General features: G+C 43.3%; 4 non-coding genes across 4 annotated transcripts; all 4 read right to left on the bottom strand.

The window, feature by feature from the left end:
* Positions 1-1,546: 1,546 nt before the first annotated feature.
* Positions 1,547-1,620, bottom strand: TRNAI-AAU (transfer RNA isoleucine (anticodon AAU)). The gene has a single exon. It is a non-coding gene; the product is annotated as a tRNA-Ile (tRNA).
* A 3,575-nt stretch (positions 1,621-5,195) lies between these two features.
* On the bottom strand, positions 5,196-5,269 carry TRNAI-AAU (transfer RNA isoleucine (anticodon AAU)). The gene has a single exon. It is a non-coding gene; the product is annotated as a tRNA-Ile (tRNA).
* Positions 5,270-8,863: 3,594 nt separating this feature from the next.
* TRNAI-AAU (transfer RNA isoleucine (anticodon AAU)) lies at positions 8,864-8,937 on the bottom strand. The gene has a single exon. It is a non-coding gene; the product is annotated as a tRNA-Ile (tRNA).
* Positions 8,938-23,527: 14,590 nt separating this feature from the next.
* TRNAI-AAU (transfer RNA isoleucine (anticodon AAU)) lies at positions 23,528-23,601 on the bottom strand. The gene has a single exon. It is a non-coding gene; the product is annotated as a tRNA-Ile (tRNA).
* Between the last annotated feature and the right edge of the window lie 519 nt (positions 23,602-24,120).

Raw genomic sequence — 24,120 nt, 5'->3', positions numbered from 1 at the left:
GAGGATCTGGATACTGTAGACATAAAGATTGTTTCCTATAAAGTTATTTTCCTATTTCCTATCACCTTGCTGAGAACAATTGGGGAGCTGGGAGCCTTAAAATGCTGTCCTCTCTTCATTTGATACTTTGGAAGATGGGGTAACTTTAAGGCCTAGCCTTACCTTTGCTGCAAAGGTTAAGTCTATTTTTGATAGATCTTAGGAAATAATTCTTCCTTCTTTCATTTCCTCTCCTTCTTCTCCGGAGGAACATTTGCTGAATACACTTGATGTTTAAAGAGCTCTTTTCATTTATGTCACCAGGCCTCTGCAGTTCAGGAAAACCGACTCCTTGTTTGTGACTTTTGGACAGCCTGGAAAAGACAAGAAGGTGACTTTTATGACTCTGAGTAGGTGGATTAAGTTGTCAATTTTTCTGGCTTTGCAAGGCTTTTTAGAATATCTTCCAGTTCAGGGATGGTCTACGAGAGGAATGGCCACCTCCTGGGTTGAATTCCAGTGAGTAACAATCTAGGAAATTCCTAGGGTGGCTACTTGGTCCTCAGAGCATACATTTGTCAAGCATTATGGCTTAATAATTTTTCTGTTTTGCATTTGAGTACCAATGTTTTGAACTCTGCATTACCCTTAGTCCATCTTGTCTTTGTCACAAACATTACATCCTGCCCACCTTCCCATCAGTCCTTTGGCAAGGGCTTGGCACCCAGGTTGGGTGCATGGGGCTAGCATTTAAGGATCCTCCTGTTCTTTCTTCCTGTTGGAAGGTGACATCACCTTACTTTGTAATGACTGTCACAAGGACGCAATGGACTAAGGCTAATGAAGATTACCAATAAGTAACCAACGCATCACCATTCTTTCTGAATGTGCGTGGCTCATTCCGCAGGACTTGTTCTTTGTATGATTCCTGGATTTTCAGAAGCCCTTTGATGGCAGCACCCCCACACTGAAAATTGTTTCAGCACCACTGTACAAGGGTCAGTTGTCATGCTAATCTGCGGCGTAAATTTGCATTGAAGTATTCTAACTCCCCAGGCTTTGTCTTTTGCTCAATTTGCCTTTGTGAGTTTTCTCTCAATCACTGTCGACTTCCTTTGATCTTTCTTTCTTCTTTTACTTCACCTTCGCCTTCAGTGTATCTTTCGGCCCTCTTAAGAGACACACCCCCTTGTAGCCACTTCTATACTTCTGTCACCTAATTATTTTCCTATCCTTTCCCCTGTAACGTTGCTGATCCTAGCTATAGCATCACTATCCAGAATCTGTTCACCTGAGTTATGTTCCTCTTATCCCCACGCATCTAATAATCAGCTCTTGGTCTCCCTCCACCTCTCACGAGACATAGTCTGAGGCAGTGTCTCCATCTTGGAGAGACAATCCCTTGCACTTGTGTTGTTCTACTGGCACTGCCGGCTTGAGCTTTGGTCAGCAGTGGCAAAAGAAGGACTAATGGAAAGTGAACGTATACTGGAGCAACAGAGTGTATGGATTTATAAGAGCTTGATTAAATGAGAAAAAAGAGTTTAGAGAGAGAAAAAATGCAACCTGGCCCGTACGGGAATTGAACCCGCGACCGTGGCGTTATTAGCACCACGCTCTAAACAACTGAGCTAACCGGCCATGAGTACTAAATCTTTCCTTTTTCCATGTAATGCAGATAGATAGAAGAGTTGGTCTCACTATCGCAATTCCTTCATACTTTTCTCCTTCCGCCCCCTGTCTGGATTTCAATAACAAGAGCTGTGGAGTGCCTCTTCTTTCACTCAATCTCACTGTGTGCTGTGATATCTTTGTAACATCGCTTGTTGCCGGAAAAAAAGGAAAGGATGGATAGTATTTTTATTCTTTTACAACAAATCCCAAAATGCATCGGCTTGCTTGCTCATTAAGTTTACAAGGCCAGCTGCTTTTGAGATATTATAATTATAGTGGTTATTCGGCGTTGGAGGTAAGAGAGTTTTTTTTAGGTCTGGCCGTTCCTTCTGCTTCAAATTACTTGAGCTCATGTCAACAAAGTAACAACAAAACATAGCCAACGGTTCGTTGCTCAAGCCTTCCCTACTGCGCCTTCCCATGTCTCTCCTGCCGACCACAGTGCAGGAAATCTGAGTTTGCATTTGCGCGAAGAGACGTACAACACAAGAAGGCGCGCTTTTGTGCGCCGGGCACCACCCGGCCTATGCATTCCTCACTGTCGTGAGATCAGTTTACTCAGCAGAGCATGACGCTGCAATTGGTTAGTAGGGCAGGCCTGACCAGAATAGTATATTTGGGGTCATGTATTTGATTGTATTTTTAAAACAGTAACAGAACTTAACTGCAATGTTTAAATAGGTCTAGAGATATTTAAACAGTGTCAATTTAATAGAAGAATTGTGGACAATTCAGAGGGGAGGCACCAATTTTTTTTTTTCCCCATTGGGTGGATGCGGCATTAAAGAGTTTGAAGACCACTGGTCTAAGTGGACACTAATATACCTGGATGCTCCTGAATCCTCGCAACAGATGGCAGCAAACCTGGCTGGAGAGCTACTGTGTTGGACTGATCCTGTCGATTCAAGTGGTCTTTCCTAGAGAGTCGGAGGTCATGGAAATAGATGGAGTTGATGGTAATCTTCAGGGCTTTGAAGTTTTCCCATCATCATCTGTCTCAAAAAAATGTGCTAGTAAAGACAGAGAATAAGGTAGCTGTCTTTTACATTAACCAACAGTGAAGCATGCATTCAAAATCCCTCAATGCAATAGCAGAACAATTGGGTTATTGGGCAGAGATCAACCTGTTGCACACGTCGGCAGTACACATCAAGGGCACCGACAATGTGATGGCAGACAGCTGGAGGTTTTCCAATTTTGCTGGAGTTGACGTTATCTAGGTCGTTGTTTTGAGAGATATGCCGAGAGTTTGTGAAACCCTTTCTGGATCTCTTTTCAAACAAGGACAATGCTCATCTTTGTCGATTCTGATCCAGGCTTCCGGAACAAGGAGCCTAGGTAGTGGACGTATTGGTGATAAAGTGGCTGAGAAGTCTCCTTTATACATTCCCCCACTTTTTATTGATCCAGATGGTTCTCTTCAAGTCTCAGCAGGGGGGAGGGAACTTTATTCTTGTGGGCCCTTATTGGCCAAAGATGTCATGGTTTCCTCTTCTGAACCCCTGGCTCTTCTACCTCCTTGAGTACTGCTCAAGTGTGTCTCTCTCAGAACGTCGTCCCTGACCTTCTTGCTCCAACTCACTCTATCGCTTTGGAGGTTGAGAAGTCTGGACTACTAGCAAAGGGTCTTTCCTCTTCCTTAGTGGAGTTAATTCAGCACTCCAGCAGGCCTTCTACTTCGAAGTCTTACTCAAGGAACTGGAAGTCTTTTGAGACGTGATGTTCTGCTCATGATCTTTTGGCACCTACCTGTAGTTTGTCTGCTATTTTGCATTTTCTTCTGAATGGGTTTCACTTGAATCTCTTTCCACTCTGAAAGCTCATTGCTTTGCGATAAAGGTTTTTAGGGACTTTTCTGTACCTTCGTCGATGTTACAATCTTTGGTGTCTAGACTGTTCTGATCTTTTGTCAATTGTAAGACCAGTTGAAAAATCCCTTTTCTCCAACTCAGAATCTTCCTACTCTTTTATAGGCTTTGCAATTTTATCTCTTTGAGGATCTGGATACTGTAGACATAAAGGTTGTTTCCTATAAAGTTATTTTCCTATTTCCTATCACCTTGCTGAGAACAATTGGGGAGCTGGGAGCCTTAAAATGCTGTCCTCTCTTCATTTGATACTTTGGAAGATGGGGTAACTTTAAGGCCTAGCCTTACCTTTGCTGCAAAGGTTAAGTCTATTTTTGATAGATCTTAGGAAATAATTCTTCCTTCTTTCATTCCCTCTCCTTCTTCTCCGGAGGAACATTTGCTGAATACACTTGATGTTTAAAGAGCTCTTTTCATTTATGTCACCAGGCCTCTGCAGTTCAGGAAAACCGACTCCTTGTTTGTGATTTTTTGACAGCCTGGAAAAGACAAGAAGGTGACTTTTATGACTCTGAGTAGGTGGATTAAGTTGTCAATTTTTCTGGCTTTGCAAGGCTTTTTAGAATATCTTCCAGTTCAGGGATGATCTACAAGAGGAATGGCCACCTCCTGGGTTGAATTCCAGTGAGTAACAATCTAGGAAATTCCTAGGGTGGCTACTTGGTCCTCAGAGCATACATTTGTCAAGCATTATGGCTTAATAATTTTTCTGTTTTGCATTTGAGTACCAATGTTTTGAACTCTGCATTACCCTTAGTCCATCTTGTCTTTGTCACAAACATTACATCCTGCCCACCTTCCCATCAGTCCTTTGGCAAGGGCTTGGCACCCAGGTTGGGTGCATGGGGCTAGCATTTAAGGATCCTCCTGTTGTTTCTTCCTGTTGGAAGGTGACATCACCTTACTTTGTAATGACTGTCACAAGGACGCAATGAACTAAGGCTAATGAAGATTACCAATAAGTAACCAACGCATCACCATTCTTTCTGAATGTGCGTGGCTCATTCCGCAGGACTTGTTCTTTGTATGATTCCTGGATTTTCAGAAGCCCTTTGATGGCAGCACCCCCACACTGAAAATTGTTTCAGCACCACTGTACAAGGGTCAGTTGTCATGCTCATCTGTGGCGTAAATTTGCATTGAAGTAGTCTAACTCCCCAGGCCTTGTCTTTTGCTCAATTTGCCTTTGTGAGTTTTCTCTCAATCACTGTCGACTTCCTTTGATCTTTCTTTCTTCTTTTACTTCACCTTCGCCTTCAGTGTATCTTTCGGCCCTCTTAAGAGACACACCCCCTTGTAGCCACTTCTATACTTCTGTCACCTAATTATTTTCCTATCCTTTCCCCTGTAACGTTGCTGATCCTAGCTATAGCATCACTATCCAGAATCTGTTCACCTGAGTTATGTTCCTCTTATCCCCACGCATCTAATAATCAGCTCTTGGTATCCCTCCACCTCTCATGAGACATAGTCTGAGGCAGTGTCTCCATCTTGGAGAGACAATCCCTTGCACTTGTGTTGTTCTACTGGCACTGCCGGCTTGAGCTGTGGTCAGCAGTGGCAAAAGAAGGACTAATGGAAAGTGAACGTATACTGGAGCAACAGAGTGTATGGATTTATAAGAGCTTGATTAAATGAGAAAAAAGGAGTTTAGTTGAGAGACAAAATGCAACCTGGCCCGTACGGGGATCGAACCCGCGACCTTGGCGTTATTAGCACCACGCTCTAACCAACTGAGCTAACCAGCCATGAGTCCTAAAGATATCCTTTTTCCATGTAATGCAGATAGATAGAAGAGTTGGTCTCTCTATTGCAATTCCTTCATACTTTTCTCCTTCCGCCCCCTGTCTGGATTTCAATAACAAGAGCTGTGGAGTGCTGCACGCCAGCCTCAGTGCCTCTTCTTTCACTCAATCTCACTGTGTGCTGTGATATCTTTGTAACATCGCTTGTTGCCGGAAAAAAAGGAAAGGATGGATAGTATTTTTATTCTTTTACAACAAAACCCAAAATGCATCGGCTTGCTTGCTCATTAAGTTTACAAGGCCAGCTGCTTTTGAGATATTATAATTATAGTGGTTATTCGGCGTTGGAGGTAAGAGAGTTTTTTTTAGGTCTGGCCGTTCCTTCTGCTTCAAATTACTTGAGCTCATGTCAACAAAGTAACAACAAAACATAGCCAACGGTTCGTTGCTCAAGCCTTCCCTACTGCGCCTTCCCATGTCTCTCCTGCCGACCACAGTGCAGGAAATCTGAGTTTGCATTTGCGCGAAGAGACGTACAACACAAGAAGGCGCGCTTTTGTGCGCCGGGCACCACCCGGCCTGTGCATTCCTCACTGTCGTGAGATCAGTTTACTCAGCAGAGCATGACGCTGCAATTGGTTAGTAGGGCAGGCCTGACCAGAATAGTATATTTGGGGTCATGTATTTGATTGCATTTTTAAAACAGTAACAGAACTTAACTGCAATGTTTAAATAGGTCTACACATATTTAAACAGTGTCAATTTAATAGAAGAATTGTGGACAATTCAGAGAGGGAGGCACCAATGTTTTTTTTTTCCCATTGGGTGGATGCGGCATTAAAGAGTTTGAAGACCACTGGTCTAAGTGGACACTAATATACCTGGATGCTCCTGAATCCTCGCAACAGATGGCAGCAAACCTGGCTGGAGAGCTACTGTGTTGGACTGATCCTGTCGATTCAAGTGGTCTTTCCTAGAGAGTCGGAGGTCATGGAAATAGATGGAGTTGATGGTAATCTTCAGGGCTTTGAAGTTTTCCCATCATCATCTGTCTCAAAAAAATGTGCTAGTAAAGACAGAGAATAAGGTAGCTGTCTTTTACATTAACCAACAGTGAAGCATGCATTCAAAATCCCTCAATGCAATAGCAGAACAATTGGGTTATTGGGCAGAGATCAACCTGTTGCACACGTCGGCAGTACACATCAAGGGCACCGACAATGTGATGGCAGACAGCTGGAGGTTTCCAAATTTGCTGGAGTTGACGTTATCCAGGTCGTTGTTTTGAGAGATATGCCGAGAGTTTGTGAAACCCTTTCTGGATCTCTTTTCAAACAAGGACAATGCTCATCTTTGTCGATTCTGATCCAGGCTTCCGGAACAAGGAGCCTAGGTAGTGAACGTATTGGTGATAAAGTGGCTGAGAAGTCTCATTTATACATTCCCCCACTTTTTATTGATCTAGATGGTTCTCTTCAAGTCTCAGCAGGGGGGAGGGAACTTTATTCTTGTGGGCCCTTATTGGCCAGAGATGTCATGGTTTCCTCTTCTGAACCCCTGGCTCTTCTACCTCCTTGAGTACTGCTCAAGTGTGTCTCTCTCAGAACGTCGTCCCTGACCTTCTTGCTCCAACTCACTCTATCGCTTTGGAGGTTGAGAAGTCTGGACTGCTAGCAAAGGGTCTTTTCTCTTCCTTAGTGGAGTTAATTCAGCACTCCAGCAGGCCTTCTACTTCGAAGTCTTACTCAAAGAACTGGAAGTCTTTTGAGACGTGATGTTCTGCTCATGATCTTTTGGCACCTACCTGTAGTTTGTCTGCTATTTTGCATTTTCTTCTGAATGGGTTTCAGTTGAATCTCTTTCCACTCTGAAAGCTCATTGCTTTGCGATAAAGGTTTTTAGGGACTTTTCTGTACCTTCGTCGATGTTACAATCTTTGGTGTCTAGACTGTTCTGATCTTTTGTCAATTGTAAGACCAGTTGAAAAATCCCTTTTCTCCAACTCAGAATATTCCTACTCTTTTATAGGCTTTGCAATTTTATCTCTTTGAGGATCTGGACACTGTAGACATAAAGATTGTTTCCTATAAAGTTATTTTCCTATTTCCTATCACCTTCCTGAGTACAATTGGGGAGCTGGGAGCCTTAAAATGCTGTCCTCTCTTCAGTTGATACTTTGGAAGATGGGGTAACTTTAAGGCCTAGCCTTACCTTTGCTGCAAAGGTTAAGTCTATTTTTGATAGATCTTAGGAAATAATTCTTCCTTCTTTCATTCCCTCTCCTTCTTCTCCGGAGGAACATTTGCTGAATACACTTGATGTTTAAAGAGCTCTTTTCATTTATGTCACCAGGCCTCTGCAGTTCAGGAAAACCGACTCCTTGTTTGTGATTTTTTGACAGCCTGGAAAAGACAAGAAGGTGACTTTTATGACTCTGAGTAGGTGGATTAAGTTGTCAATTTTTCTGGCTTTGCAAGGCTTTTTAGAATATCTTCCAGTTCAGGGATGGTCTACGAGAGGAATGGCCACCTCCTGGGTTGAATTCCAGTGAGTAACAATCTAGGAAATTCCTAGGGTGGCTACTTGGTCCTCAGAGCATACATTTGTCAAGCATTATGGCTTAATAATGTTTCTGTTTTGCATTTGAGTACCAATGTTTTGAACTCTGCATTACCCTTAGTCCATCTTGTCTTTGTCACAAACATTACATCCTGCCCACCTTCCCATCAGTCCTTTGGCAAGGGCTTGGCACCCAGGTTGGGTGCATGGGGCTAGCATTTAAGGATCCTTCTGTTCTTTCTTCCTGTTGGAAGGTGACATCACCTTACTTTGTAATGACTGTCACAAGGACGCAATGGACTAAGGCTAATGAAGATTACCAATAAGTAACCAACGCATCACCACTCTTTCTGAATGTGCGTGGCTCATTCCGCAGGACTAGTTCTTTGTATGATTCCTGGATTTTCAGAAGCCCTTTGATGGCAGCACCCCCACACTGAAAATTGTTTCAGCACCACTGTACAAGGGTCAGTTGTCATGCTCATCTGCGGCGTAAATTTGCATTGAAGTAGTCTAACTCCCCAGGCCTTGTCTTTTGCTCAATTTGCCTTTGTGAGTTTTCTCTCAATCACTGTCGACTTCCTATGATCTTTCTTTCTTCTTTCACTTCACCTTCGCCTTCAGTGTATCTTTCGGCCCTCTTAAGAGACACACCCACTTGTAGCCACTTCTATACTTCTGTCACCTAATTATTTTCCTATCCTTTCCCCTGTAACGTTGCTGATCCTAGCTATAGCATCACTATCCAGAATCTGTTCACCTGAGTTATGTTCCTCTTATCCCCACGCACCTAATAATCAGATCTTGGTCTCCCTCCACCTCTCACGAGACATAGTCTGAGGCAGTGTCTCCATCTTGGAGAGACAATCGCTTGCACTTGTGTTGTTCTACTGGCACTGCCGGCTTGAGCTTTGGTCAGCAGTGGCAAAAGAAGGACTAATGGAAAGTGAACGTATACTGGAGCAACAGAGTGTATGGATTTATAAGAGCTTGATTAAATGAGAAAAAAAGAGTTTAGTTGAGAGACAAAATGCAACCTGGCCCGTACGGGGATCGAACCCGCAACCTTGGCGTTATTAGCACCACGCTCTAACCAACTGAGCTAACCGGCCATGAGTCCTAACGATATCCTATTTCCATGTAATGCAGATAGATAGAAGAGGTGGTCTCCCTATTGCAATTCCTTCATACTTTTCTCCTTCCGCCCCCTGTCTGGATTTCAATAACAAGAGCTGTGGAGTGCTGCACGCCAGCCTCAGTGCCTCTTCTTTCACTCAATCTGACTGTGTGCTGTGATATCTTTGTAACATCGCTTGTTGCCGGAAAAAAAGGAAAGGATAGATAGTATTTTTATTCTTTTACAACAAAACCCAAAATGCATCGGCTTGCTTGCTCATTAAGTTTACAAGGCCAGCTGCTTTTGAGATATTATAATTATAGTGGTTATTCGGCGTTGGAGGTAAGAGAGTTTTTTTTAGGTCTGGCCGTTCCTTCTGCTTCAAATTACTTGAGCTCATGTCAACAAAGTAACAACAAAACATAGCCAACGGTTCGTTGCTCAAGCCTTCCCTACTGCGCCTTCCATGTCTCTCCTGCCGACCACAGTGCAGGAAATCTGAGTTTGCATTTGCGTGAAGAGACGTACAACACAAGAAGGCGCACTTTTGTGCGCCGGGCACCACCCGGCCTGTGCATTCCTCACTGTCGTGAGATCACTTTACTCAGCAGAGCATGACGCTGCAATTGGTTAGTACGGCAGGCCTGACCAGAATAGTATATTTGGGGTCATGTATTTGATTGCATTTTTAAAACAGTAACAGAACTTAACTGCAATGTTTAAATAGGTCTAGACATATTTAAACAGTGTCAATTTAATAGAAGAATTGTGGACAATTCAGAGAGGGAGGCACCAATGTTTTTTTTTCCCCATTGGGTGGATGCGGCATTAAAGAGTTTGAAGACCACTGGTCTAAGTGGACACTAATATACCTGGATGCTCCTGAATCCTCGCAACAGATGGCAGCAAACCTGGCTGGAGAGCTACTGTGTTGGACTGATCCTGTCGATTCAAGTGGTCTTTCCTAGAGAGTCGGAGGTCATGGAAATAGATGGAGTTGATGGTAATCTTCAGGGCTTTGAAGTTTTCCCATCATCATCTGTCTCAAAAAAATGTGCTAGTAAAGACAAAGAATAAGGTAGCTGTCTTTTACATTAACCAACAGTGAAGCATGCATTCAAAATCCCTCAATGCAATAGCAGAACAATTGGGTTATTGGGCAGAGATCAACCTGTTGCACACGTCGGCAGTACACATCAAGGGCACCGACAATGTGATGGCAGACAGCTGGAGGTTTCCAAATTTGCTGGAGTTGACGTTATCCAGGTCGGCGTTTTGAGAGATATGCCGAGAGTTTGTGAAACCCTTTCTGGATCTCTTTTCAAACAAGGACAATGCTCATCTTTGTCGATTCTGATCCAGGCTTCCGGAACAAGGAGCCTAGGTAGTGGACGTATTGGTGATAAAGTGGCTGAGAAGTCTCCTTTATACATTCCCCCACTTTTTATTGATCCAGATGGTTCTCTTCAAGTCTCAGCAGGGGGGAGGGAACTTTATTCTTGTGGGCCCTTATTGGCCAGAGATGTCATGGTTTCCTCTTCTGAACCCCTGTCTCTTCTACCTCCTTGAGTACTGCTCAAGTGTGTCTCTCTCAGAACGTCGTCCCTGACCTTCTTGCTCCAACTCACTCTATCGCTTTGGAGGTTGAGAAGTCTGGACTGCTAGCAAAGGGTCTTTCCTCTTCCTTAGTGGAGTTAATTCAGCACTCCAGCAGGCCTTCTACTTCGAAGTCTTACTCAAAGAACTGGAAGTCTTTTGAGACGTGATGTTCTGCTCATGATCTTTTGGCACCTACCTGTAGTTTGTCTGCTATTTTGCATTTTCTTCTGAATGGGTTTCAGTTGAATCTCTTTCCACTCTGAAAGCTCATTGCTTTGCGATAAAGGTTTTTAGGGACTTTTCTGTACCTTCGTCGATGTTACAATCTTTGGTGTCTAGACTGTTCTGATCTTTTGTCATTGTAAGACCAGTTGAAAAATCCCTTTTCTCCAACTCAGAATCTTCCTACTCTTTTATAGGCTTTGCAATTTTATCTCTTTGAGGATCTGGACACTGTAGACATAAAGATTGTTTCCTATAAAGTTATTTTCCTATTTGCTATCACCTTGCTGAGAACAATTGGGGAGCTGGGAGCCTTAAAATGCTGTCCTCTCTTCAGTTGATACTTTGGAAGATGGGGTAACTTTAAGGCCTAGCCTTACCTTTGCTGCAAAGGTTAAGTCTAGTTTTGATTGATCTTAGGAAATAATTCTTCCTTCTTTCATTCCCTCTCCTTCCTCTCCGGAGGAACATTTGCTGAATACACTTGATGTTTAAAGATCTCTTTTCATTAATGTCACCAGGCCTCTGCAGTTCAGGAAAACCGACTCCTTGTTTGTGACTTTTGGACAGCCTGGAAAAGACAAGAAGGTGACTTTTATGACTCTGAGTAGGTGGATTAAGTTGTCAATTTTTCTGACTTTGCAAGGCTTTTTAGAATATCTTCCAGTTCAGGGATGGTCTACGAGAGGAATGGTCATCTCCTGGGTTGAATTCCAGTGAGTAACAATCTAGAAAATTCCTAGGGTGGCTACTTGGTCCTCAGAGCATACATTTGTCAAGCATTATGGCTTAATAATTTGTCTGTTTTGCATTTGAGTACCAATGTTTTGAACTCTGCATTACCCTTAGTCCATCTTGTCTTTGTCACAAACATTACATCCTGCCCACCTTCCCATCAGTCCTTTGGCAAGGGCTTGGCACCCAGGTTGGGTGCATGGGGCTAGCATTTAAGGATCCTCCTGTTCTTTCTTCCTGTTGGAAGGTGACATCACCTTACTTTGTAATGACTGTCACAAGGACGCAATGGACTAAGGCTAATGAAGATTACCAATAAGTAACCAACGCATCACCATTCTTTCTGAATGTGCGTGGCTCATTCCGCAGGACTTGTTCTTTGTATGATTCCTGAATTTTCAGAAGCCCTTTGATGGCAGCACCCCCACACTGAAAATTGTTTCAGCACCACTGTACAAGGGTCAGTTGTCATGCTAATCTGCGGCGTAAATTTGCATTGAAGTAGTCTAACTCCCCAGGCTTTGTCTTTTGCTCAATTTGCCTTTGTGAGTTTTCTCTCAATCACTGTCGACTTCCTTTGATCTTTCTTTCTTCTTTTACTTCACCTTCGCCTTCAGTGTATCTTCCGGCCCTCTTAAGAGACACACCCCCTTGTAGCCACTTCTATACTTCTGTCACCTAATTATTTTCCTATCCTTTCCCCTGTAACGTTGCTGATCCTAGCTATAGCATCACTATCCAGAATCTGTTCACCTGAGTTATGTCCCTCTTATCCCCACGCATCTAATAATCAGCTCTTGGTCTCCCTCCACCTCTCACGAGACATAGTCTGAGGCAGTGTCTCCATCTTGGAGAGACAATCCCTTGCACTTGTGTTGTTCTACTGGCACTGCCGGCTTGAGCTTTGGTCAGCAGTGGCAAAAGAAGGACTAATGGAAAGTGAACGTATACTGGAGCAACAGAGTTTATGGATTTATAAGAGCTTGATTAAATGAGAAAAAAAGAGTTTAGTTGAGAGAAAAAATGCAACCTGGCCCGTACAGGGATTGAACCCGCGACCTTGGCATTATTAGCACCATGCTCTAACCAACTGAACTAACCGGCCATGAGTACTAAATATATCCTTTTTCCATGTAATGCAGATAGATAGAAGAGTTGGTCTCACTATCGCAATTCCTTCATACTTTTCTCCTTCCGCCCCCTGTCTGGATTTCAATAACAAGAGCTGTGGAGTGCTGCACGCCAGCCTCAGTGCCTCTTCTTTCACTCAATCTCACTGTGTGCTGTGATATCTTTGTAACATTGCTTGTTGCCGGAAAAAAAGGAAAGGATGGATAGTATTTTTATTCTTTTACAACAAAACCCAAAATGCATCGGCTTGCTTGCTCATTAAGTTTACAAGGCCAGCTGCTTTTGAGATATTATAATTATAGTGGTTATTCGGCGTTGGAGGTAAGAGAGTTTTTTTTAGGTCTGGCCGTTCCTTCTGCTTCAAATTACTTGAGCTCATGTCAACAAAGTAACAACAAAACATAGCCAACGGTTTGTTGCTCAAGCCTTCCCTACTGCGCCTTCCCATGTCTCTCCTGCCGACCACAGTGCAGGAAATCTGAGTTTGCATTTGCGCGAAGAGACGTACAACACAAGAAGGCGCGCTTTTGTGCGCCGGGCACCACCCGGCCTGTGCATTCTTCACTGTCGTGAGATCAGTTTACTCAGCAGAGCATGATGCTGCAATTGGTTAGTAGGGCAGGCCTGACCAGAATAGTATATTTGGGGTCATGTATTTGATTGCATTTTTAAAACAGTAACAGAACTTAACTGCAATGTTTAAATAGGTCTAGACATATTTAAACAGTGTCAATTTAATAGAAGAATTGTGGACAATTCAGAGGGGAGGCACCAATGTTTTTTTTCCCCATTGGGTGGATGCGGCATTAAAGAGTTTGAAGACCACTGGTCTAAGTGGACACTAATATACCTGGATGCTCCTGAATCCTCGCAACAGATGCCAGCAAACCTGGCTGGAGAGCTACTGTGTTGGACTGATCCTGTCGATTCAAGTGGTCTTTCCTAGAGAGTCGGAGGTCATGGAAATAGATGGAGTTGATGGTAATCTTCAGGGCTTTGAAGTTTTCCCATCATCATCTGTCTCAAAAAAATGTGCTAGTAAAGACAGAGAATAAGGTAGCTGTCTTTTACATTAACCAACAGTGAAGCATGCATTCAAAATCCCTCAATGCAATAGCAGAACAATTGGGTTATTGGGCAGAGATCAACCTGTTGCACACGTCGGCAGTACACATCAAGGGCACCGACAATGTGATGGCAGACAGCTGGAGGTTTCCAAATTTGCTGGAGTTGACGTTATCCAGGTCGTTGTTTTGAGAGATATGCCGAGAGTTTGTGAAACCCTTTCTGGATCTCTTTTCAAACAAGGACAATGCTCATCTTTGTCGATTCTGATCCAGGCTTCCGGAACAAGGAGCCTAGGTAGTGGACGTATTGGTGATAAAGTGGCTGAGAAGTCTCCTTTATACATTCCCCCACTTTTTATTGATCCAGATGGTTCTCTTCAAGTCTCAGCAGGGGGGAGGGAACTTTATTCTTGTGGGCCCTTATTGGCCAGAGATGTCATGGTTTCCTCTTCTGAACCCCTGGCTCTTCTACCTCCTTGAGTACTGCTCAAGTGTGTCTCTCTCAGAACGTTGTCCCTGACCTTCTTGCTCCAACTCACTCTATCGCTTTGGAGGTTGAGAAGTCTGGACTGCTAGCAAAGGGTCTTTCCTCTTCCTTAGTGGAGTTAATTCAGCACTCCAGCAGGCCTTCTACTTCGAAGTCTTACTCAAAGAACTGGAAGTCTTTTGAGACGTGATGTTCTGCTCATGATTTTTTGGCACCTATCTGTAGTTTGTCTGCTATTTTGCATTTTCTTCTGAATGGGTTTCAGTTGAATCTCTTTCCACTCTGAAAGCTCATTGCTTTGCGATAAAGGTTTTTAGGGACTTTTCTGTACCTTCGTCGATGTTACAATCTTTGGTGTCTAGACTGTTCTGATCTTTTGTCAATTGTAAGACCAGTTGAAAAATCCCTTTTCTCCAACTCAGAATATTCCTACTCTTTTATAGGCTTTGCAATTTTATCTCTTTGAGGATCTGGACACTGTAGACATAAAGATTGTTTCCTATAAAGTTATTTTCCTATTTCCTATCACCTTCCTGAGAACAATTGGGGAGCTGGGAGCCTTAAAATGCTGTCCTCTCTTCAGTTGATACTTTGGAAGATGGGGTAACTTTAAGGCCTAGCCTTACCTTTGCTGCAAAGGTTAAGTCTATTTTTGATAGATCTTAGGAAATAATTCTTCCTTCTTTCATTCCCTCTCCTTCTTCTCCGGAGGAACATTTGCTGAATACACTTGATGTTTAAAGAGCTCTTTTCATTTATGTCACCAGGCCTCTGCAGTTCAGGAAAACCGACTCCTTGTTTGTGATTTTTTGACAGCCTGGAAAAGACAAGAATGTGACTTTTATGACTCTGAGTAGGTGGATTAAGTTGTCAATTTTTCTGGCTTTGCAAGGCTTTTTAGAATATCTTCCAGTTCAGGGATGGTCTACGAGAGGAATGGCCACCTCCTGGGTTGAATTCCAGTGAGTAACAATCTAGGAAATTCCTAGGGTGGCTACTTGGTCCTCAGAGCATACATTTGTCAAGCATTATGGCTTAATAATGTTTCTGTTTTGCATTTGAGTACCAATGTTTTGAACTCTGCATTACCCTTAGTCCATCTTGTCTTTGTCACATACATTACATCCTGCCCACCTTCCCATCAGTCCTTTGGCAAGGGCTTGGCACCCAGGTTGGGTGCATGGGGCTAGCATTTAAGGATCCTTCTGTTCTTTCTTCCTGTTGGAAGGTGACATCACCTTACTTTGTAATGACTGTCACAAGGACGCAATGGACTAAGGCTAATGAAGATTACCAATAAGTAACCAACGCATCACCACTCTTTCTGAATGTGCGTGGCTCATTCCGCAGGACTAGTTCTTTGTATGATTCCTGGATTTTCAGAAGCCCTTTGATGGCAGCACCCCCACACTGAAAATTGTTTCAGCACCACTGTACAAGGGTCAGTTGTCATGCTCATCTGCGGCGTAAATTTGCATTGAAGTAGTCTAACTCCCCAGGCCTTGTCTTTTGCTCAATTTGCCTTTGTGAGTTTTCTCTCAATCACTGTCGACTTCCTTTGATCTTTCTTTCTTCTTTCACTTCACCTTCGCCTTCAGTGTATCTTTCGGCCCTCTTAAGAGACACACCCCCTTGTAGCCAATTCTATACTTCTGTCACCTAATTATTTTCCTATCCTTTCCCCTGTAACGTTGCTGATCCTAGCTATAGCATCACTATCCAGAATCTGTTCACCTGAGTTATGTTCCTCTTATCCCCACGCATCTAATAATCAGCTCTTGGTCTCCCTCCACCTCTCACGAGACATAGTCTGAGGCAGTGTCTCCATCTTGGAGAGACAATCCCTTGCACTTGTGTTGTTCTACTGGCACTGCCGGCTTGAGCTTTGGTCAGCAGTGGCAAAAGAAGGACTAATGGAAAGTGAACGTATACTGGAGCAACAGAGTGTATGGATTTATAAGAGCTTGATTAAATGAGAAAAAAAGAGTTTAGTTGAGAGAAAAAATGCAACCTGGCCCATACAGGGATTGAACCCACGACCTTGGCATTATTAGCACCATGCTCTAACCAACTGAGCTAACCGGCCATGAGTACTAAATATATCCTTTTTCCATGTAATGCAGATAGATAGAAGAGTTGGTCTCACTATCGCAATTCCTTCATACTTTTCTCCTTCCACCCCCTGTCTGGATTTCAATAACAAGAGCTGTGGAGTGCTGCACGCCAGCCTCAGTGCCTCTTCTTTCACTCAATCTCACTGTGTGCTGTGATATCTTTGTAACATCGCTTGTTGCCGGAAAAAAAGGAAAGGATGGATAGTATTTTTATTCTTTTACAACAAAACACAAAATGCATCGGCTTGCTTGCTCATTAAGTTTACAAGGCCAGCTGCTTTTGAGATATTATAATTATAGTGGTTATTCGGCGTTGGAGGTAAGAGAGTTTTTTTTAGGTCTGGCCGTTCCTTCTGCTTCAAATTACTTGAGCTCATGTCAACAAAGTAACAACAAAACATAGCCAACGGTTCGTTGCTCAAGCCTTCCCTACTGCGCCTTCCCATGTCTCTCCTGCCGACCACAGTGCAGGAAATCTGAGTTTGCATTTGCGCGAAGAGACGTACAACACAAGAAGGCGCGCTTTTGTGCGCCGGGCACCACCCGGCCTGTGCATTCCTCACTGTCGTGAGATCAGTTTACTCAGCAGAGCATGATGCTGCAATTGGTTAGTAGGGCAGGCCTGACCAGAATAGTATATTTGGGGTCATGTATTTGATTGCATTTTTAAAACAGTAACAGAACTTAACTGCAATGTTTAAATAGGTCTAGACATATTTAAACAGTGTCAATTTAATAGAAGAATTGTGGACAAATCAGAGGGGAGGCACCAATGTTTTTTTTCCCCATTGGGTGGATGCGGCATTAAAGAGTTTGAAGACCACTGGTCTAAGTGGACACTAATATACCTGGATGCTCCTGAATCCTCGCAACAGATGCCAGCAAACCTGGCTGGAGAGCTACTGTGTTGGACTGATCCTGTCGATTCAAGTGGTCTTTCCTAGAGAGTCGGAGGTCATGGAAATAGATGGAGTTGATGGTAATCTTCAGGGCTTTGAAGTTTTCCCATCATCATCTGTCTCAAAAAAATGTGCTAGTAAAGACAGAGAATAAGGTAGCTGTCTTTTACATTAACCAACAGTGAAGCATGCATTCAAAATCCCTCAATGCAATAGCAGAACAATTGGGTTATTGGGCAGAGATCAACCTGTTGCACACGTCGGCAGTACACATCAAGGGCACCGACAATGTGATGGCAGACAGCTGGAGGTTTCCAAATTTGCTGGAGTTGACGTTATCCAGGTCGTTGTTTTGAGAGATATGCCGAGAGTTTGTGAAACCCTTTCTGGATCTCTTTTCAAACAAGGACAATGCTCATCTTTGTCGATTCTGATCCAGGCTTCCGGAACAAGGAGCCTAGGTAGTGGACGTATTGGTGATAAAGTGGCTGAGAAGTCTCCTTTATACATTCCCCCACTTTTTATTGATCCAGATGGTTCTCTTCAAGTCTCAGCAGGGGGGAGGGAACTTTATTCTTGTGGGCCCTTATTGGCCAGAGATGTCATGGTTTCCTCTTCTGAACCCCTGGCTCTTCTACCTCCTTGAGTACTGCTCAAGTGTGTCTCTCTCAGAACGTCGTCCCTGACCTTCTTGCTCCAACTCACTCTATCGCTTTGGAGGTTGAGAAGTCTGGACTGCTAGCAAAGGGTCTTTCCTCTTCCTTAGTGGAGTTAATTCAGCACTCCAGCAGGCCTTCTACTTCGAAGTCTTACTCAAAGAACTGGAAGTCTTTTGAGACGTGATGTTCTGCTCATGATTTTTTGGCACCTACCTGTAGTTTGTCTGCTATTTAGCATTTTCTTCTGAATGGGTTTCAGTTGAATCTCTTTCCACTCTGAAAGCTCATTGCTTTGTGATAAAGGTTTTTAGGGACTTTTCTGTACCTTCGTCGATGTTACAATCTTTGGTGTCTAGACTGTTCTGATCTTTTGTCAATTGTAAGACCAGTTGAAAAATCCCTTTTCTCCAACTCAGAATATTCCTACTCTTTTATAGGCTTTGCAATTTTATCTCTTTGAGGATCTAGACACTGTAGACATAAAGATTGTTTCCTATAAAGTTATTTTCCTATTTCCTATCACCTTCCTGAGAACAATTGGGGAGCTGGGAGCCTTAAAATGCTGTCCTCTCTTCAGTTGATACTTTGGAAGATGGGGTAACTTTAAGGCCTAGCCTTACCTTTGCTGCAAAGGTTAAGTCTATTTTTGATAGATCTTAGGAAATAATTCTTCCTTCTTTCATTCCCTCTCCTTCTTCTCCGGAGGAACATTTGCTGAATACACTTGATGTTTAAAGAGCTCTTTTCATTTATGTCACCAGGCCTCTGCAGTTCAGGAAAACCGACTCCTTGTTTGTGATTTTTTGACAGCCTGGAAAAGACAAGAATGTGACTTTTATGACTCTGAGTAGGTGGATTAAGTTGTCAATTTTTCTGGCTTTGCAAGGCTTTTTAGAATATCTTCCAGTTCAGGGATGGTCTACGAGAGGAATGGCCACCTCCTGGGTTGAATTCCAGTGAGTAACAATCTAGGAAATTCCTAGGGTGGCTACTTGGTCCTCAGAGCATACATTTGTCAAGCATTATGGCTTAATAATGTTTCTGTTTTGCATTTGAGTACCAATGTTTTGAACTCTGCATTACCCTTAGTCCATCTTGTCTTTGTCACAAACATTACATCCTGCCCACCTTCCCATCAGTCCTTTGGCAAGGGCTTGGCACCCAGGTTGGGTGCATGGGGCTAGCATTTAAGGATCCTTCTGTTCTTTCTTCCTGTTGGAAGGTGACATCACCTTACTTTGTAATGACTGTCACAAGGACGCAATGGACTAAGGCTAATGAAGATTACCAATAAGTAACCAACGCATCACCACTCTTTCTGAATGTGCGTGGCTCATTCCGCAGGACTAGTTCTTTGTATGATTCCTGGATTTTCAGAAGCCCTTTGATGGCAGCACCCCCACACTGAAAATTGTTTCAGCACCACTGTACAAGGGTCAGTTGTCATGCTCATCTGCGGCGTAAATTTGCATTGAAGTAGTCTAACTCCCCAGGCCTTGTCTTTTGCTCAATTTGCCTTTGTGAGTTTTCTCTCAATCACTGTCGACTTCCTTTGATCTTTCTTTCTTCTTTCACTTCACCTTCGCCTTCAGTGTATCTTTCGGCCCTCTTAAGAGACACACCCCCTTGTAGCCAATTCTATACTTCTGTCACCTAATTATTTTCCTATCCTTTCCCCTGTAACGTTGCTGATCCTAGCTATAGCATCACTATCCAGAATCTGTTCACCTGAGTTATGTTCCTCTTATCCCCACGCATCTAATAATCAGCTCTTGGTCTCCCTCCACCTCTCACGAGACATAGTCTGAGGCAGTGTCTCCATCTTGGAGAGACAATCCCTTGCACTTGTGTTGTTCTACTGGCACTGCCGGCTTGAGCTTTGGTCATCAGTGGCAAAAGAAGGACTAATGGAAAGTGAACGTATACTGGAGCAACAGAGTGTATGGATTTATAAGAGCTTGATTAAATGAGAAAAAAAGAGTTTAGTTGAGAGAAAAAATGCAACCTGGCCCGTACAGGGATTGAACCCACGACCTTGGCATTATTAGCACCATGCTCTAACCAACTGAGCTAACCGGCCATGAGTACTAAATATATCCTTTTTCCATGTAATGCAGATAGATAGAAGAGTTGGTCTCACTATCGCAATTCCTTCATACTTTTCTCCTTCCACCCCCTGTCTGGATTTCAATAACAAGAGCTGTGGAGTGCTGCACGCCAGCCTCAGTGCCTCTTCTTTCACTCAATCTCACTGTGTGCTGTGATATCTTTGTAACATCGCTTGTTGCCGGAAAAAAAGGAAAGGATGGATAGTATTTTTATTCTTTTACAACAAAACCCAAAATGCATCGGCTTGCTTGCTCATTAAGTTTACAAGGCCAGCTGCTTTTGAGATATTATAATTATAGTGGTTATTCGGCGTTGGAGGTAAGAGAGTTTTTTTTAGGTCTGGCCGTTCCTTCTGCTTCAAATTACTTGAGCTCATGTCAACAAAGTAACAACAAAACATAGCCAACGGTTCGTTGCTCAAGCCTTCCCTACTGCGCCTTCCCATGTCTCTCCTGCCGACCACAGTGCAGGAAATCTGAGTTTGCATTTGCGCGAAGAGACGTACAACACAAGAAGGCGCGCTTTTGTGCGCCGGGCACCACCCGGCCTGTGCATTCCTCACTGTCGTGAGATCAGTTTACTCAGCAGAGCATGATGCTGCAATTGGTTAGTAGGGCAGGCCTGACCAGAATAGTATATTTGGGGTCATGTATTTGATTGCATTTTTAAAACAGTAACAGAACTTAACTGCAATGTTTAAATAGGTCTAGACATATTTAAACAGTGTCAATTTAATAGAAGAATTGTGGACAAATCAGAGGGGAGGCACCAATGTTTTTTTTCCCCATTGGGTGGATGCGGCATTAAAGAGTTTGAAGACCACTGGTCTAAGTGGACACTAATATACCTGGATGCTCCTGAATCCTCGCAACAGATGCCAGCAAACCTGGCTGGAGAGCTACTGTGTTGGACTGATCCTGTCGATTCAAGTGGTCTTTCCTAGAGAGTCGGAGGTCATGGAAATAGATGGAGTTGATGGTAATCTTCAGGGCTTTGAAGTTTTCCCATCATCATCTGTCTCAAAAAAATGTGCTAGTAAAGACAGAGAATAAGGTAGCTGTCTTTTACATTAACCAACAGTGAAGCATGCATTCAAAATCCCTCAATGCAATAGCAGAACAATTGGGTTATTGGGCAGAGATCAACCTGTTGCACACGTCGGCAGTACACATCAAGGGCACCGACAATGTGATGGCAGACAGCTGGAGGTTTCCAAATTTGCTGGAGTTGACGTTATCCAGGTCGTTGTTTTGAGAGATATGCCGAGAGTTTGTGAAACCCTTTCTGGATCTCTTTTCAAACAAGGACAATGCTCATCTTTGTCGATTCTGATCCAGGCTTCCGGAACAAGGAGCCTAGGTAGTGGACGTATTGGTGATAAAGTGGCTGAGAAGTCTCCTTTATACATTCCCCCACTTTTTATTGATCCAGATGGTTCTCTTCAAGTCTCAGCAGGGGGGAGGGAACTTTATTCTTGTGGGCCCTTATTGGCCAGAGATGTCATGGTTTCCTCTTCTGAACCCCTGGCTCTTCTACCTCCTTGAGTACTGCTCAAGTGTGTCTCTCTCAGAACGTCGTCCCTGACCTTCTTGCTCCAACTCACTCTATCGCTTTGGAGGTTGAGAAGTCTGGACTGCTAGCAAAGGGTCTTTCCTCTTCCTTAGTGGAGTTAATTCAGCACTCCAGCAGGCCTTCTACTTCGAAGTCTTACTCAAAGAACTGGAAGTCTTTTGAGACGTGATGTTCTGCTCATGATTTTTTGGCACCTACCTGTAGTTTGTCTGCTATTTAGCATTTTCTTCTGAATGGGTTTCAGTTGAATCTCTTTCCACTCTGAAAGCTCATTGCTTTGCGATAAAGGTTTTTAGGGACTTTTCTGTACCTTCGTCGATGTTACAATCTTTGGTGTCTAGACTGTTCTGATCTTTTGTCAATTGTAAGACCAGTTGAAAAATCCCTTTTCTCCAACTCAGAATATTCCTACTCTTTTATAGGCTTTGCAATTTTATCTCTTTGAGGATCTGGACACTGTAGACATAAAGATTGTTTCCTATAAAGTTATTTTCCTATTTCCTATCACCTTCCTGAGAACAATTGGGGAGCTGGGAGCCTTAAAATGCTGTCCTCTCTTCAGTTGATACTTTGGAAGATGGGGTAACTTTAAGGCCTAGCCTTACCTTTGCTGCAAAGGTTAAGTCTATTTTTGATAGATCTTAGGAAATAATTCTTCCTTCTTTCATTCCCTCTCCTTCTTCTCCGGAGGAACATTTGCTGAATACACTTGATGTTTAAAGAGCTCTTTTCATTTATGTCACCAGGCCTCTGCAGTTCAGGAAAACCGACTCCTTGTTTGTGATTTTTTGACAGCCTGGAAAAGACAAGAATGTGACTTTTATGACTCTGAGTAGGTGGATTAAGTTGTCAATTTTTCTGGCTTTGCAAGGCTTTTTAGAATATCTTCCAGTTCAGGGATGGTCTACGAGAGGAATGGCCACCTCCTGGGTTGAATTCCAGTGAGTAACAATCTAGGAAATTCCTAGGGTGGCTACTTGGTCCTCAGAGCATACATTTGTCAAGCATTATGGCTTAATAATGTTTCTGTTTTGCATTTGAGTACCAATGTTTTGAACTCTGCATTACCCTTAGTCCATCTTGTCTTTGTCACAAACATTACATCCTGCCCACCTTCCCATCAGTCCTTTGGCAAGGGCTTGGCACCCAGGTTGGGTGCATGGGGCTAGCATTTAAGGATCCTTCTGTTCTTTCTTCCTGTTGGAAGGTGACATCACCTTACTTTGTAATGACTGTCACAAGGACGCAATGGACTAAGGCTAATGAAGATTACCAATAAGTAACCAACGCATCACCACTCTTTCTGAATGTGCGTGGCTCATTCCGCAGGACTAGTTCTTTGTATGATTCCTGGATTTTCAGAAGCCCTTTGATGGCAGCACCCCCACACTGAAAATTGTTTCAGCACCACTGTACAAGGGTCAGTTGTCATGCTCATCTGCGGCGTAAATTTGCATTGAAGTAGTCTAACTCCCCAGGCCTTGTCTTTTGCTCAATTTGCCTTTGTGAGTTTTCTCTCAATCACTGTCGACTTCCTTTGATCTTTCTTTCTTCTTTCACTTCACCTTCGCCTTCAGTGTATCTTTCGGCCCTCTTAAGAGACACACCCCCTTGTAGCCAATTCTATACTTCTGTCACCTAATTATTTTCCTATCCTTTCCCCTGTAACGTTGCTGATCCTAGCTATAGCATCACTATCCAGAATCTGTTCACCTGAGTTATTTTCCTCTTATCCCCACGCATCTAATAATCAGCTCTTGGTCTCCCTCCACCTCTCATGAGACATAGTCTGAGGCAGTGTCTCCATCTTGGAGAGACAATCCCTTGCACTTGTGTTGTTCTACTGGCACTGCCGGCTTGAGCTGTGGTCAGCAGTGGCAAAAGAAGGACTAATGGAAAGTGAACGTTTACTGGAGCAACAGAGTGTATGGATTTATAAGAGCTTGATTAAATGAGAAAAAAAGAGTTTAGTTGAGAGACAAAATGCAACCTGGCCCGTACGGGGATCAAACCCGCGACCTTGGCGTTATTAGCACCACGCTCTAACCAACTGAGCTAACCAGCCATGAGTCCTAAAGATATCCTTTTTCCATATAATGCAGATAGATAGAAGAGTTGGTCTCCCTATTGCAATTCCTTCATACTTTTCTCCTTCCGCCCCCTATCTGGATTTCAATAACAAGAGCTGTGGAGTGCTGCACGCCAGCCTCAGTGCCTCTTCTTTCACTCAATCTCACTGTGTGCTGTGATATCTTTGTAACATCGCTTGTTGCCGGAAAAAAAGGAAAGGATGGATAGTATTTTTATTCTTTTACAACAAAACCCAAAATGCATCGGCTTGCTTGCTCATTAAGTTTACAAGGCCAGCTGCTTTTGAGATATTATAATTATAGTGGTTATTCGGCGTTGGAGGTAAGAGAGTTTTTTTTAGGTCTGGCCATTCCTTCTGCTTCAAATTACTTGAGCTCATGTCAACAAAGTAACAACAAAACATAGCCAACGGTTCGTTGCTCAAGCCTTCCCTACTGCGCCTTCCCATGTCTCTCCTGCTGACCACAGTGCAGGAAATCTGAGTTTGCATTTG

The sequence above is a fragment of the Pleurodeles waltl genome, chromosome 12, assembly GCF_031143425.1.
Source record: "Pleurodeles waltl isolate 20211129_DDA chromosome 12, aPleWal1.hap1.20221129, whole genome shotgun sequence".
Taxonomy (NCBI): Eukaryota; Metazoa; Chordata; class Amphibia; order Caudata; family Salamandridae; genus Pleurodeles; species Pleurodeles waltl.
This window is presented reverse-complemented; position numbering and strand designations above follow the sequence as displayed.